Genomic DNA, 17,010 nt, shown 5'->3' on the forward strand with positions numbered 1-17,010 from the left:
ACCCAAGTGAAATAGATGTGAGTGCCCATGTGTTTTGCACGTGCTTACACATGCTAGTGATAATCACCTGTACAGAGTGACTCTGTTCCTGAATGTACAGTATTAAGTTCTATCTCCCCAAATGTGTTTTGCTATCTACTCTGGAGACTCACATATTAGTTTTGCATTTCTATGCTGTTTACCCCTCCCTACTTTCAAATACATTAAAATTGGGGGGGGGCAAGATTTATAAGAACTCTGGAACATATGTGTATTAGTCAGGGTTCTCCAGAGAAACAGAGCAATAGGATATAGGTTCAGATATAGATATATGAAGAGGAAATTTATTACAGGAATTGGCTCATGCAATTATAGAGGCCGAGAAGTCCCATGATCTAGTGTCTGCAGGCTGAAGAACCAGGAAAGCTTCTCAGTCCTGGAGTGTGAAGGCCTGAGAACCAGGAGTTACAAGTCTCAAGGGCAGGAGAAGATGGACGTCCCAGCTCAAGAAGAGAGAGCTAAGTCGTCCTTTATCCTTCCTCCGCCTTTTCATTCTATTTGGGCTCTCAGTGGGTTGGATGATGCCCAGCCAGGCTGGTGAGGGTGGATTTTCTTTGCTCAGTCTACTGATTCAAATGCTAATCTCTTCCGGAAGCACCCTGAGAGACACACCCCAAAATAAAGTTTTCCCAGCTATCTGGGCATCCCTTAGCCTAGTCAAGTTGACCCTGACGTAAAATTAACCATCATAATATGTAACAGTAAATTATTTGAAAATTATCCAAGCAGTAAGATTGATGTAGAAAAATTAGAAAACACAGATAATCAAAAAGAAAAATAAATTTGAATAACCCCCAAATCCAGAGTCAACTACTAGGTATGCATACACTGATTAAAAACATACATATGTCTCCTTCCTAGAGTTCAACTATATTTATTCTTCTCTAACTTGATTTTCCTTCTTGAAAATAGATCATAAATGTCCTTACATCAATACGCATGTATCAACATAATAATATTTAATGGCCACATAGTATCACCAGGTAAAGATTACAAAAATTTATTTAGCCAGGCATTTCTACTTTGGGCCTTTGATAAATCATGGAATGATAAACAAATGTGTATATACATCTTTGTGAGCTTAATAAAGATTTCCTTAGGATAAGGACTTAGAAGTGAGGTTGCTGGACCAGCATTATAATGAAAGCTAGCACTATATGCCAGGCACTGGTCCAAGTTTCTTATAAATATTCACTGACTGAGGACTCGCCTGGCAGTCCAGTGGTTAAGACTCTGAGCTTCCACTGTAGGGGCCACAGGTTCCATCCCTGGTCGGGGAACTAAGATCCTGCATGCTGTGTGGTGCGGCCACACACACACACACACACACACACACACACACAATTCACTGATTGAACCTGACAGTAACTCTTTGAGGAGGTTCTGCTATTACAGTCGTTTTAGGACTAGGAGGTGAGACACAGAGCAGTTAAACTTGCTTTGAGTCCTGTCTCCAGTAAATGGTATGACTGGGATCTGACCTGGCCAGCTAGCTCTGGAGCCCTGGCTCCTCACTATGTATTTTTTTTCATATATATTTTTAATTTTCTATTTCTCTTCTCCTCTTTTAATCTTTTTAAGTTTTTTGTTTTAAATTAATTAATTAATTAATTAATTTTTGGCTGCGTTGGGTCTTCGTTGCTGCGCTTGGGCTTTCTCTAGCTGCAGCGAGTGGGGGCTACTCTTCATTGTGGTGCGCGGGCTTCTCATTGTGGTGGCTTCTGTTGTTGCGGAGCACAGGCTCTAGGCCCGTGGGCTTCAGTAGTTGTGGCACGTGGGCTCAGTAGTTGTGGCTCGTGGGCTCTAGAGCGCAGGCTCAGTAGTTGTGGCACAAGGGCTTAGTTGCTCTGTGGCATGTGGGATCTTCCCGGACCAGGGCTCGAACCCGTGTCCCCTGCATTGGCAGGCGGATTCTTAACCACTGCGCCACCAGGGAAGTCCCTCACCATGTATTTAGCAGGATTTTCATTACATAAACACTCTCTAGAAAACCTGAGCCACTGAGTCTAGTGTTTGGGGTGCTCCTTTTCACATTCCCTTGCCACCAGGGGGTATCATTCATCTCTAAATGTTTGGACAGTGTGATAGATGGAAAACGAAACCTCACCTTTTAAAAAATTTACGTTTTTTAGTTTTCTTCTAAGACAGGGTTTCTTTTTTCATTTTCCTATCAATTATTTCTATTTCTTCTTTTATAAATTGCCCGATTATATTCTTAGTGCTTTTTTTTGGTCAGTTGATGTAATTAACTTTTCCTTGTTGTTTTTTTCTTTATCTTAAAAAATATTTATTTGTTTATTTGTTTGTTTATTTTGGCTGTGCCGGGTCTTTGTTGCGGCACACGGGACCTTTTTAGTTGTGGCATGCAGGCTTCTTAGTTGTGGCATGCGAACTCTTAGTTGTGGCATGCATGTGGGATCTAGTTCCCCGACCAGGGATCAAACCCAGGGCCCCTGCATTGGGAGCGTGGAGTCTTACTCACTGGACTACCAGGGAAGTCCCTCTTTATCTTTTTATTATGGAAAATTTCAAGCATATATAAGAATAGAATGTATAATGGCCTTGATGTCCTCATGGCTCAGCTTTAGCAATCAACACGTGAAGACTCTTATTTTCTGCAAACCTCTTGCCAACCTCCTCCTGAATAATCATATTATTATATCTACAAATATTTCCATATGTATCTCTAAAGTATATTTCCTTTTCAAAATAACCACTTTACTACCACCACTAAAACAAAACTCAGTAATATCTTCTAAATGTCATCCAGTGTCTGTTGTGTTCACATGTCCTCTCTTTTCCTATACATGTTTATGTCTCTTTTAATCCGTAGATTTCATTTCCACTTTCCCCTTCCTTCCTTCTCTCCCTCCCTCCTTTTCTCCCTCACAATCCTTATTATTTTTTTTGTTGCTAAAGAAATTTGGTTATTTGCCTTGGAGAATTCCCCTGGTCTCGATTTTGCTGACTGCATTACTGAGATGGTGTTTAATGCATTCCTCTTTCCCCTAAACTATCTGTAAATTGTAGTTAGATCTAAATACTTGATCGGGTTCAACTTTTTCGATTTTTCGATTCTTTTTTGACAAAACACTTCGTAGGTGGCACTGTGCACTTCCAGCAACAGGCACATAACATCTGGTTCCCTCTTTTTATGGTATTGATGATATATTGAGGATAATTACCTAAATCCACCTATTGATGAGGGATTTACAAAATTATGATAGTCTATCATTCCTTTGGCATTTACTGGCTGGGAAGCTTCTGTAAGGAGAAATTCCCCAAATAGAACTGTCTGGTTGCCTTAAGATACAGTTTATATAGGTAAGGAAGCTAAGGGTTTGATTCTTTCCCCTTTCAAAATAATGAGACGGTTTCCTTCTATACTCCATGGGAACCACATGAACTCATACATTTAAATATATTTGATCTGTTGAAATTGATTGTGGTTGTTATCCTTATTGATGGTGAACTCGCCGTCTTTGGCCAATGGGTGCTTCTTCCTGTTGGTTCCTGGGTCCTTTTGCATGACCTTAGCAGTCTGATAGCTTCCTTGCTATCTCTTATGAAAGAAGATCCAGGTTCATAGCATACATTTCCTGCCTCAGACCTGAAATTAGTAATTTCTCTGGGGAAATCCTGGTTTCTTTTAGAGGAAGATGGTATTTACAGACAATCTGGGTGCAGTGGGGTCCTGATTACCACTGGTCTTGTCATTACTTCTAAGCACTTTCAGTGGACAGAGACAGGAAATACAAGTAAGAAAATGTATTATAAGTTCTTATTGATATTCCCCATTCAAATTCAGGACTACAGGATTTTTACTTTATTTCATTGATTTAATATCTATTTGTATCTCTTTTCTTCCACTCCAAGAGTCTTGGCTCTTAACAGCACAATCTCAGTCTTAGAATAGCAGCGCCAACTTTATTGTCCACAATATGAAGATTAAAAACAGTTTAAAATTTATTACTGTTATATTTTGGAGTTTTGGGGTCTTGAGGGTGTATCCCACTAGGGATGCCCAGTCAAATTACTATATTTTAAAATCACTTCCAGTAGTTTCTTTCTGTGGTTATGCTACTGACTGGCTGTATAATTTGGTTTGCTTCTTCGTTTTACTTTTGAGTTTTAGAGATAGCATTTTTATTATTTAATTTGCTTCATATTGCTTTTATATGTACATATTGCTAATATATACAATGTAAATATATTAAAATTATATATAGTTATATAAATAAGACTTTATACATGAAAATATTAATCCATTGTCATACTGCTATTTTTTGTCTTTTAATTTTTTTTTTTTTTTTTTTTTTTGTGGTACACGGGCCTCTCACTGTTGTGGCCTCTCCTGTTGCGGAGCACAGGCTCCGGACACACAGGCTCAGCGGCCACGGCTCACGGGCCCAGCTGCTCCGCGGCATGTGGGATCCTCCCGGACTGGGGCACGAACCCGTGTCCCCCACATCGGCAGGCGGACTCCCAACCACTGCACCACCAGGGAAGCCCTGTCTTTTAATTTTGTTTATAGGTTCCTTCCCACAGAGAGATTTTTAAGTTTTATATGTCTAACTGATGTTTTCCTTTATAATATCTGCCTTTGGTGGCTGTCAGCATTAGAAAGGCTTTTTTCATTCCAATATTTATACATTTTCATCTATATTTTCTTTTACTTCTATTTAAAAATTTAAAATTTGAATACTTAATATATCTGGAGTTTGTGGGGAGGGGGTGTTAGCTGTGAGTTAGGGATGTTGCTTATTTTTTTCCAAACAGTTAGCCAATGGTCTCACCATCATTATTTGACAATTTATCCTTTCTTCACTTTTAAAAATATCCCCTTTATCAAATGTAAATTATTGTATGTTCTTGGATCTGTTTCTGGACTTTTTATTTATTCCATTAATCTGACGGTTCTGGCACTGGAATCGCACTGTTCTTAATCATTAAAATTTATCATCCAGTAGGATGCAAATACCCGAATTATTTTTATCTCTCAGAATTTTATTATTGATTATTTTTCAAAGTTGATATTATATCAGATTCTTATGAAGGCATCCAGATCCCCATCTATGAATGAACAAATAAATATGGATGGCTCCCACGTGCACCTTCATGAACCCTAATTACAACTCTTATTTGAAGTTGGGTCTTGTCAAAGCTCTAACTTGGTCCTTAATTGGGTGTCTTTTGAATACTTCTAAGTAGAGTGTCCCGTTTCTCACAAATCCTCCTGGATCTCACAAGTCTTTCTGGATTCCCATCAGGCTGGTTCTTTGTAGTGTGGGAACGTAAACCCTGGTAGTGTGGGGTGGCAGTGTGCTGTAGGCTCAGTTAACAAAATGTTTTTCAGGTGATTCGAGGTTAACAGCTTTTATTTTGCCAATAAGAACATAACAGAAAGAAAGTATGCAACAGTTAACACACTAGCACCTTTATTTTATAAAAGATTTTTAATACCAGATGAATAAGATTGAGTTAATCTTAGACTAGAAGACCTAACTTCCAAAGAATAGGCCCCTCACAATGACACGCACCCCTCATTTTCTTCATTCACTTCAAAACGAGGTGGACAAATGAAGACCTGATTATGGACCAGCTCTGGTCCCTAGCCTGGCACTCGGGAACCGTAGTTTGTATCCGTGGACCATATATTACATGAATTGCATGATTCAATAGGAAAAAAGAAAATGTAATGAGTTGTATCTTCTGAGATAACTTCAATAATGAGCTTAACTTATGCATGTAAGGATGATAATGACTGGGAGTTTATAATAGGTTGATGGCTATAACCTGAAAAAGGTTTTTACCACCTAAAAGTCCGAAGCCACAATTTAGGAAGTAGAAGATACTTTGATCTCATGGCTGGAATCTGATAGTGTTGTGAAACCGAGATACACATAAGATCATTTTCTTTTTTTTTTTTCTTTTTGTGGTAGGCGGGCCTCTCACTGCTGTGGCCTCTCCCGTTGCAGAGCACAGGCTCCGGACGCACAGGCTCAGCAGCCATGGCTCACGGGCCCAGCCGCTCCGGGGCATGTGGGATCTTCCCGGACTGGGGCACGAACCCGTGTCCCCTGCATCGGCAGGTGGACTCTCAACCACTGTGCCACCAGGGAAGCCCAGACCATTTTCAATTTTGGAAAATCTAAAGTGAAATGACATATTATAATAAGTTGATTTACACACTGATATCAATTCTAAGTTTATAGGGAATTGAAGTAAAGCAAACTCTAAAGTCAACAAAACCTCAGCTGTGATTCTGCACTTTTTTCTCTTCCTTGTGTGTGTCCCCTGCCAGTTTCTGAGGGGAGCTACTGAGATCCTCCAAGTCCTCTCTAAGAGGAAGGGATGTGGAAAGAATCATTCATACCTACATGGCCTATTCTATGTCTGTTCTCATGCCTGTCTCATTTACATACCTGTCTCCCTGGAGGTAACGGTGCAGGTTCCAGGTTAGAATAATAGACAGAAGAAGACAGAGCTGCCAGGCACTAACATTTGCTAAGTTCATTAGCGTGGAGGACATGTCGCTGATCCTTGTATCACCTGTTTCTACAGAGAGCAGACACTCCCCATCTGATAAGCTGAACCGGGCCAATTCTAAGTCAGTTATTATGCCAGGAGTGTCTTCATAGCATATGAAGACACACCTGATGACAAGACAAGAGAGAAGAACCAACATAAGCAAGGAAAGAAACATATTCCCAAAGGATAGAGAGGACTCAGGATAAAGGTCTGAGCAGGGTGAATGGGAGGGCCTGAACCAGGATGAGGTAATGAGCTGAACTGTTGCTGCAATAGCTGATCAGTGTCAGGCTCTTGTAGAAATGGAGATGTGTTCCATACTCAACAGAGCCCATCAGCATCATGGATCAAATAAATGGATGGTCTGAAGGAGTAGAGAGCTGCCCCTCTGCTCACTGATTCCATGATTTGACCACAGTCAGAGATCTTACAGAGGAGAACTTGGGCCCAATAGCTGATCACTAAGGGTCCACTGAGCCCCAAGATTCTAGAGCCTTTTCTTTGCCTTGGTTCAGCACAATAGTTATTCAGAGAAAGTGCTTTGAATTCCTGACCAGAAGTGGTATGTTGGCTTACAAGCTGCTACTGCTTGTTTTATTTTGCGCAGGATTAGCCCACGGGTGTCTACAGCACAGTGCCACTGTGGGCCAGGGTGGATGGCTCGTGAGGACTTTTCAATGACATGTGGACCTTTCCACAAGAGATAACCAGGGCTCTTCCAGCCTGTACCACCACTCGGGACAGGTGGGCAGGACTTGGCAAATTGTCTTATTCAGCCAGGCAACTCTCCTATCGTTAAAAAAACAAAAATCAAGAACCTTTGAAGATAGGTATAGAGCAGGGACTTGTCCTGCTTTCCTGCTTACCCTTGTGTTGCCAAGGCCTAGCAGAGAGTCTTACACCGAAAAGGCAATCAACAAATACCGATGGGTTTCCACAACCTGTGTTCTCAAGGAGACTCACTGTCAGGAAGTTTCCCCATCCTGGAAGTATCCAACACACAGGGCAATCCCACACGGAAAAGTCCTTATGACCTTTTTGCTTCCTCAGTTGCTGTACTGTCTCTCATTTTGTTTATAGATACATCTAATTGATTTGCTTACACTTGCTGCATCCCAGGCCTCATTCCATCAATCTGTTAGATATACCCAGTCATAACTGAATCACAGCCTCGGCTGACATGCCTTTGAGTTGCCCTTGAACTGTCTGTCCCCTACTCTTCAATATTCCAGCACACATGCATACCACCACCACCACCACCACCTCTTCCATCATCACCACCACCACCACTACCATCACCATCACCACCACCACCACCACCACCACCATCACCATCACCACCACAACCACTGCCATCACCATCACCACCACCACCTCCTCCACCATCAAGACCTCCTCCTCTACCTCTGCCTCCTCCACAAACACCACCATCACCACCACCACCACCACTGCCACCACCATCACCATCAACACCACCACCACCACCACCTCTTCCATCATCACTACCACCACCACCACCACCACCACCATCACCATCACCACCACTGCCATCACCATCACCATCACCACCACCAGCTCTTCCATCACCACCACCACCACCACCTCCTCCACCAGCACGACCTCCTCCTCTACCTCTGCCTCCTCCGCAACCACCACCATCACCACTACCACCACCACCACCGCCATCACCATCACTACCACCACCACCACATCTTCTATCACCACCACCACCACCACCATCATGACCTTCTCCTCTACAACCACCACCAAACCACCACCATCACTATCACCACCATCACCACCACCATCTCCATCACTGCCGCCACCACCACTGCCACCACCACCACCATTGCCATCGCCACTGCCACTGCCACCACCGCCACCACCACCACCACCACCACTACTGCCATCACCACCACCATCTCCTCCACCATCACCATCACCACCACCACCACTATCACCACTACCATCACCACGACCTCCTCCATCATCATGACCACCACCACCACCATCACCACCATCACCTCCACAACCACCACCATTGTATATTTATCCATGTAATTCTGGGGATTGTCACTCATTTGTGAACACAGCTTCTATTGTAGACAGAGTGGAAAGAGCCTGAGGAAGGGAGCTAGGAGCATTGATTCAAATCCTGACAGCCACAGACCTGTTTTGTGACCTTAGGAAAGTCACGTAACATTTTGTTTTCTCACCTGTGAAGTGAGAAGCTCGGCAGAGCTGATCTTCTAGACCTAACAGTATTGTGTAATCCCATGAATGCCTTAAGCTTTAGAAATTCACTTTTACCTTTAAAAATGTTAGTCAATTTACTAATTATAACCTGAAAGTCCTTTTGATATTTAAAAAAATCCTCTTGCTTTCTCTTTGTTCTTTGAAAATTTAGAGCTGCCTCATTTCATAATGCCTGAAGCCTATATTTATAATCAGCATCTATTTCATGGTTCTGAGCCATTTTTCACGTAATTGTCTGTTTTTTTTTTTTTTGGCTTTGGAATTAGTTCTTTTGTGGTTAATGTATAGCAGAAACAAAATGACTTTTAAAAAAGCCCTTTGGGAAATATGGGGTTCACAGCTTTATTACTAGGGGCACACAGCACTGAGAGAGAACTAGGTCTCAGAAGGGAAAGTAGCCCCATTCTGGGGAGAGAGAGAAAGGAGCAGCCGAAGCCAGAGGCTGGTGGTGTGCCGGAAATTTGCAGTGGTGTGGAAAGTAGTTTGAGGGTGGCCTGTAATAAGCCAGAAAATGGTAGTCTGGACTCCAGAGGGGAAGGGAAGACTATGTCCAGTGAGACCGGCAGGGGGCAGCAGATCACAGAGCACCGGGAGGGTGAGAGCTGAGGGTGGGTCAGGCGGAGGCTCTGCGTTTATGTGGGGCATTCCAGACACTCCAGGGAAGAATGGCCCTTACCTGGGACCCACAGATGGGTAGATTTAGGTACATTTGGGTTTCACATGTAAATTCTGAGAGAGCTGAAAAGTTTAGGGCGGGTACTGCAGCAAAGAATGGGACTTCCTATTAGTCAAGGGCATCGGGGTTTGGAGCATCAATATTTGGAGTGTGGCTGTGTATAAATGATCACATGATTTCTACTCAATGGCTGCTGCAGGCTAGGTGGCAAATATACTTGTTCTTTTAAAAAATTTATTTTATTTATTTATTTTTGGCTGTGTTGGGTCTTCGTTGCCTCTTGCAGGGTTTCTTTAGCTGCGGCGAGTGGGGACTACTCTTCGTTGCTGTGCACAGGCTTCTCATTGCAGTAGCTTCTCTTGTTGTGGAGCACGGGCTCTAGGCGTGCGGGCTTCAGTACTTGTGGCACGTGGGCTCAGTAGTTGTGGTGCGCGGGCTTAATTGCTCCGCGGCATGTGGGATCTTCCCGGACCAGGGCTCAAACCCGTGTCCCCTGAACTGGCAGGCGGATTCTTAACCACTGCACCACCAGGGAAGCCCTATACTTGGTTTTAATACTCCCTGAGTGTGTATATATTTCTCATTCTAGATGTGGATTCAGGCATTCTCAATACATTCTTTAGTCACATAGGTGGTTGAGAGTTTCCCTCTAGAAGGGGTTTAAGGGTGACGATCTAACTTGGGGGGCCCAAGGCATTAGAGTCGGTGAAAATGGAAAATAAAAAGATTTCATTCTCTTTCTTCAATTATAGAATACTTAGGTGTAGAGAAGTAGGATAATTGTTTTCCATCATTACATTAAAAGATGTGATTCCACTGTGTTCTAGAAAATCTATTACCACTCCAAATGCCATTGCTTTGTAGTCAATCTGTCTTTTTTCTTGATTTAAGTTTAAGATGTTCTCTTTATTGCTGCAATTCTACATTTTCATCACTATGTTTGTAAGCTTGGATTCATTTGGTTTTTTCTATCTTTATTAAGATACAGTATGATTTTAATTTGGAGGATTTATATCTTTAAAAAACTTTAAAAATTACAGTATTCTAAACATAAAGATAATTAACTGGACTTTACAGAAACTGATCTAGGATTTTTTTTTTCTGCATATGGTTGGCTAGGTCCTTCCACAAACACATAATAGCAGCTGACTCTGATGGAGCACTTATTGTACAATAAGTACCTTGATGAGAGTTACTGTTATTCCCCCATTTTACAAAATGGAGTACCGAGGCTGAGATAGGTTCACGGTCACATGACTATACATGGTAGAGGGAGAATTTGAACGTAGGGCAATTTGTTTTAGCAACTACTGTTCTTGCCATACTTCCTCTTGATATTAGCCTCAAGTTTTCAAACCTTTAGTGTGCTTATTTTTCTTTTTTAAAATTTATTTTTATTCCATTTGGGGAGGCTCTTAGGGGACTAATAAATACTAGTTGAAGGGGACAAAAGTCTCCGCTCATGACCAGGTTCTCCTGTCCTCAGGTTTGAATGCACTTTCCCAAGCATGTTTCTGCTCAGCTTTTTCCCACAAACCTTCCTCCTCTACCTTAGAAAGACGCACTCCTGCCCAGGGAACCTCTAGGGTGTACATATTTGCCCTGAGCAAATATTTTTCATAAAGCTGTCTATGAAAACTATTTGATTAAGACAAAGAAATTGCAGTTAATTTAAAATTAATTTTAAAGAATTTAAAATCCACGGGCATGGGCTCGTGTGACATAGTGATTTATTGTTGGCAATATAGAAAAATAGGGGGAGAAGAGGTACTTATGGATTTGTTTATTGTCCAGTTGGTGTATGTGAAGACTCTCTGTAGTGTTCTGGCACCATCCCATCCTGTTCAGGTCCAGGAAACATTCTTCATGTTCTTTATTGTCAAATGCACCATTCCTGGCTAATTTCATACTCCTCATTATGAGGAAAAGGTAGCAATGCTTTTATTGCTCCCACTGCTGTGGCTGTTTGTATTGAAACAATATAGATCTGCTCATTCTCACAGTTCCCTGATATCAGCTATTTAGTGATGGTGATATCACTGCTTATGATGCTGCCTCTGCATTAGGCCACCTGCGAATACTGGCTTCCAATGACTCTCTCAAATGTTGCCTGCTTTGTGGTTGAGGAGTACAAAACCAAATCTTACCCGCAGTATACAGGAAAATGAGAATGATAGATCTCTGGTCTTGTTACCTTTACCATTTGGATTTTTTTGTGTGTGTGCTAGGTGGGCCTCTCACTGTTGTGGCCTCTCCCGTTGCGGAGCACAGGCTCCGGACGTGCAGGCTCAGCGGCCATGGCTCACGGGCCCAGCCGCTCCGCGGCATGTGGGATCTTCCCGGACCGGGACACGAACCCGAGTCCCTTTCATCGGCAGGAGGACTCCCAACCACTGCGCCACCAGGGAAGCCCCATTTGGAATTTTTTAACCTGAAGGTAGACCACATCTCTTTTTCTTAAATTAATTAATTAATTTTTGGCTGCATTGGGTCTTCGTTGCTGCACACAGGCTTTCTCTAGTTGCAGCGAGTGGGGGCTACTCTTCGTTGCGGTGTGCGGGCTTCTCATTGCGGTGGCTTCTCTTGTTGCGGAGCACGGGCTCTAGGCGCGCGGGCTTCAGTAGTTGTGGCACGCGGGCTCAGTAGTTATGGCTCGTGGGCTCTAGAGCGCAGGCTCAGTAGTTGTGGCGCATGGGCTTCGTTGCTCTGCGGCATGTGGGATCTTTCTGGACCAGGGCTTGAACCCGTGTCCCCTGCATTGGCAAGCAGGTTCTTAACCACTGGGCAACCAAGGAAGTCCCTAGACCACATCTTCTGACCACATCTTCTCTTGAAATTTTTAGACTTTAATCACTGCCTTCATAGGATGTGATCTCTTTCAACTTAGACACACCTTTGCCTGTAGGGAGGATGGACGAGGGGTCTGTGAGGGGAGTGAGAAAAGCAAGGCACATACCTTGTATGAGGCATGTCCATCTGTCCTCTACCGTGGGGGAAGACTGAGCAGGAGATCGCAGTGTCGCCACATGGATTAGGAGCAAGGACATCAATTAAAGCGCCCCCTGGTGTTGCAGAGCGGCAGTCTCAAGATGCCTCAAGGGATTTAGGTGAGACCATCCCCAGAGGACCGCTGGGTGTGTGGCATGGAGCCTGGGAGGGCTTGGGAGACCCCCCTGGGCGCCAGCAGCTGGGGACACATAGGGTAAGTGACACCTGACTGCTGTCCGATGTTGTAGAACTGAGGCGGCACTGAGCATAGAACATGGGGGAGGGGGGGAGGGTTGACACACGGGCCCTGAACTTCTTCTGTGGAATATGTGAGTGTCACCCCAACTCAGCATGTTAACACCATTTTAGGGGCCCAATCTTGCATGATCTCACAGAGGAATACTGTACTAAGTAGGAAGAGTAAGCTGCTGGCCTGGCTGCTCTCCTGAAACTGGGCACACGTAGGCACATGTTCCAGAGCTCCTTTGGGCATCCGACCAACCCCACCTCCAGGGTAGAGAGTCAGCACTGAGAAGGGGAGAAACAGGGATGGAGTTCTCTGTGTCCTGGTCTGGGCTTGAGGCGTCTTCTCAGATGGCACTGCTGGCCCCAGCCGGTTTTCCAGGCCCTGAGGGGTGCTTAGAAAACTCCAAGGAAGGCACGTGAAGGAGCAGGGCCCCACGAGACGTGGGCCGCTTGCCCGCTCAGGCCTAAGCCATGCATTGCGCCTCACGACGGTGACCGTGTCCACATTTGCGGTTGCAGCGTCAGCCCTAGGCCTCTGCACACTGGACACAGGAAGGAAGCTAGGTTGTGCTGAGTTCTGGTTTGGTGGATGCGGATGGACCTCTAATTTAAATCTTCTATTTGGTATGATCACTTCTTTTACCATTTGATCTGTACTGTTGTGAAAACAAGCAACTATTTTGTTCTTGACTTACAGCCTTAATCCATAATGAGGAAAGGGTGTTTCTTCCAGCTGCAGAGGTCTGCCCTGACCTTGGCCTCACAGGGCTCCATTAATGGATGGAGGAGCTTTTCTTTCTTGCTTCAACTGGCAATCTTCCATTAAATGTTTGTTCTTTGCTCACCTGAGGGAGGTCTCTTGCCTTGGATAAGCTCTTTCAAATCTGGAGGTACCCTCTAGTGAGTATGAATGTCTGTGTAATGGTGTTTTGGGGGCTGTTGTGGTCATTATTGTTTTGTCTTTTGCCAATTATTCCTGTGACAAAGCATATATATATGCTTTATATATATGTAGGCTTGGGTGTGTTTCATAGTACAGTAGGTGCTGGATTCCTAATTTAACAGAAGAGGAAATGAATGTTCTGAGTGACCTGACCAGACCAGAGTCCACAGCAAGGATCTATACCCTGGGATCCACACCCTGGAATCACATATTGGGACTGGCGACTGAAGAAAAATGCAAACCTAAAAGTTGTGAGTTATGTTTTATTTGGGGACCTTACTGAGGACTAAAGCCTGGGAAGGCAGCCTCTCAGACAGCTCTGAGGAACAGTTCCAAAGAGGCAAGGGAGGAGCCAGGTTATATAGGAGTTTTTGCTGAAAAAATCAAAAAGCAAAGACAAACCAAACATGGGGTCGAACATCGAAAGATTACTGCTAATCACAAAAGACAGACGACTCAAGTTAATGATTTTAGTGCTTTTTTATGTATGGGAAGATGCAAGAATCTGGGCTCATTGAACTTATTCCTTAGATTTGCATCTTAACTATCTAGGGCCAGTATCCTGTTTTCCTTCATCCAGAATTCCCTTCATAGAGTACTGACAGGGGTGGCCGCAGTGGCCGACGACTTGATGGTGCGCAGTATTTGTTGTTTACTGGAATGACAGACAACATTCTTTTATAGGCACTGGGATAGCATCCTGAGATCCACGCCGGGATCACACTTTGGTAAGCCTGGCTGGTTTCTCATGCTTCTTAAGCCCACAAGCCATTGGTGTTGCCACAAGGTTCCACAAACCCCCAGAAAACTAAGGCACATCTTCCTTGGTTATCAATTTTATTTAAATATTGGAGGGGATAAAGGTTAAGCATTTTAACTGGCAAATAATTTTAACCCTTAAAACATTAAAACAAATACAGATATATTACAGAGCAGAATGTGACATGCACAAGAGTCCCTGTCTGGAGCTCTAATTGGGTCTGGGCCCTCCAGGCCTCCTGGACAAGTTTCCCAAAGCTGAACTTCTCTCTCTCTCTCTCTCTTTTTTTTTAATGTTTAAAAAAATATTTGTGAGATATAATTCATATAACGTAAACATCACAACTTTAAAGTGTACAAGTCAGTAGTTTTTAGTATATTCACAGTGTAGGGCAGCCATCTCCACTATTACCCTCTTTCTGAGGGATTCTTTCATGAAACAGTTTGGGATGCTACCTCCCTGCCGCTCTTCCTCCAGAGAAGGAGGTAGGGAAAAATTCTTATTTGTGAGGGTGGCTTTTGGGGATGCATTTTCAGTTCCTATCAAGTCCTTCCACCTAGGCAATCCTCTCTGTTTGGGAGGCAGCCTGTTCCTTGCATATTCATGCTGTGCTGTGGATGGATTATCACTAGAAGAATCAAGGATGAAGTCTTCCTGCCATAGAAATGACCAAATCACAGAGGACTAAACAGCTTAGAAACTGTGAAGACTCCTGAGAGAATAGTAGGGGCTGGACTTGCTTTAATCAGGTTTCACTGCAGAGACAGGTGTCCTGTCAATTCCCTCATTCAGGGACACATTTGTGGTGACATTAACAAAGTCAGCATTCCCTGGAGACCCACAAAAGCCTGATCCAGTGTGAGTTTGTGTCTTTCTGTAAAGATTTGCGGTGGGACTCCAAGCAGTTTAGATAATGGCCTTCTTCTCACTGAAGATGCCCGTGGCTATTCCATGGGGCCAGATCTGTGGTCATGTTGTTCTTCACTTTTCATGCAAATTCACAAGCAGGCTTGAACTACGTTGGCTTCCCTTGGCATTCCTGCCCAGTATCTGCCCTCAATGAGGACTTGATTTTGCCTCTGATTTGGGATTTTCTCTTCTTACAGACTTTCTGGAGATTCTTGAGAAAAACATATGCCTTCTCAAAGCCATATAACAAAATCCTGTTAACTTAGGTCCTAGATTTTGTACCCACTGAAAATTCTGAGAACTTGGGGTGTAAGAAAATGGCTCCTGCCTCTTTGAGAAATGGTAACTTGCATAGCTGTGAATAACAATAATTATTCTTTATAGGCTAGTACCATGTGCTAGATGCTTTACACGTATTATTTTTTAATCCTTACAACAGCCTTGCAAGGTAGGTGTTAGCCCATGTTGACTGAGCTGCTGAGGCTGAGAGAGGTTAGTAACTAGTCTACTTTTGTACAGCTTGCTAAGAAGTGCTCTGGCTCCAAATTTCCCAAGACCCCTCTTCCCCCTTTCCTTTAAGCCTTACTTCTCATTTGGTCCCTTGTCTTGGTGCATTAAAAAACAATGGGCTTTGGGTCTGTTGACTGAAAAAAAGTGCACAACCTAAAAGTTGAGAATTATGTTTTATTCGGTAGCTTTACTGAGGACTTAAGCCCTGGAGACAGGCTCTCAGATAGCTCTGAAGGACAGATCTGAAGAGGTAAGGGAGGAGCCGGGATATACAGAAATTCAAACAAAAAACCCAGGTAGACGAGCATCAAAAGATCACCACTAATTAAAGAAAACCAGACATCTCATGTTAATGCATTTAGCACTTTTCTATGTATGGGAAGGTGCAAGAATCTGGGCTCATTTAAATCATTCCTTTGATAGACACCTCAGCTATCTAGGGCCAGTGTCCTGTGTTTCTCCATCCTGAATCCCCGTAGGGTGCATATTTGGGGACTGCAGTGGCTGATGGATTGGACGTTCCAACATCCTTTGTTTACTGATAGGGCAGGTGACATTTTTTTGTCCACAAGTCAGACAGACATGATTCAAATGCCAGCTCCACTAATCACTAGAAGAATGACTAGAGACTAGGTAATGACTAGGTAACATGACAGTCATGTTACCTCTCTGAGTCTCAGTTTCCTCAGCTCTAATTGTGATAATAATGCTTTGGGAAGTTGCTGGTTGCTATGGAAATGAAATGAGCTGAAGCACTTCCAAGTCCCTGGCATGGTATTGGCACATTACATAGCACAGCAGAATCTCAACAAGTGGCACTTTCGTTTCCTTCTTTATTCATCTTTGTATCTGCCATGGCACCTGGTACAGAGCAGGTACTCAAGAAATATCTGAGGAAGTAAATTCAAAGGATTCTCCATGGCCTTGTTTCGTAGGGACGTTGTGAAGTTGGACCCTCTCCAAAAGCTCCCTGAAAGAACAAAAGCAGTTTTGAAGCATGTCAAAGCTACTCATGGTTAAAATCTTTAGGATGAAGCAGGAAGACAAGAAAAATCATAAAAATAACAATAATACTAAAATTCTGAAGTAAAATTTGCTAGGTTGGAGTGCTGTTGATCTTCAAGAAATAGCAAGTTGAGGCGTGTCAAGTTG

At 43.3% G+C, this 17,010-nt stretch overlaps 1 long non-coding RNA gene across 2 annotated transcripts in view; it reads left to right on the forward strand.

The window, feature by feature from the left end:
* The first annotated feature begins 11,875 nt into the window (after positions 1–11,875).
* The window catches only part of LOC136794224 (uncharacterized), a 28,554-nt gene continuing 23,419 nt past the window's right edge, over positions 11,876–17,010 (forward strand). Inside the window, exons 1-5 of one of the 2 annotated variants that reach the window (XR_010840623.1) lie at positions 11,876–11,939; positions 12,408–12,609; positions 13,434–13,636; positions 13,752–13,930; positions 14,364–14,407. This is a non-coding gene — a long non-coding RNA (uncharacterized lncRNA). The remainder of the gene's footprint in view (positions 11,940–12,407; positions 12,610–13,433; positions 13,637–13,751; positions 13,931–14,363; positions 14,408–17,010) is intronic. The other variant, XR_010840624.1, reaches the window with a different exon arrangement.

The sequence above is a fragment of the Kogia breviceps genome, chromosome 5 (assembly GCF_026419965.1).
Source record: "Kogia breviceps isolate mKogBre1 chromosome 5, mKogBre1 haplotype 1, whole genome shotgun sequence".
In the NCBI taxonomy this organism is placed as follows: domain Eukaryota; kingdom Metazoa; phylum Chordata; class Mammalia; order Artiodactyla; family Physeteridae; genus Kogia; species Kogia breviceps.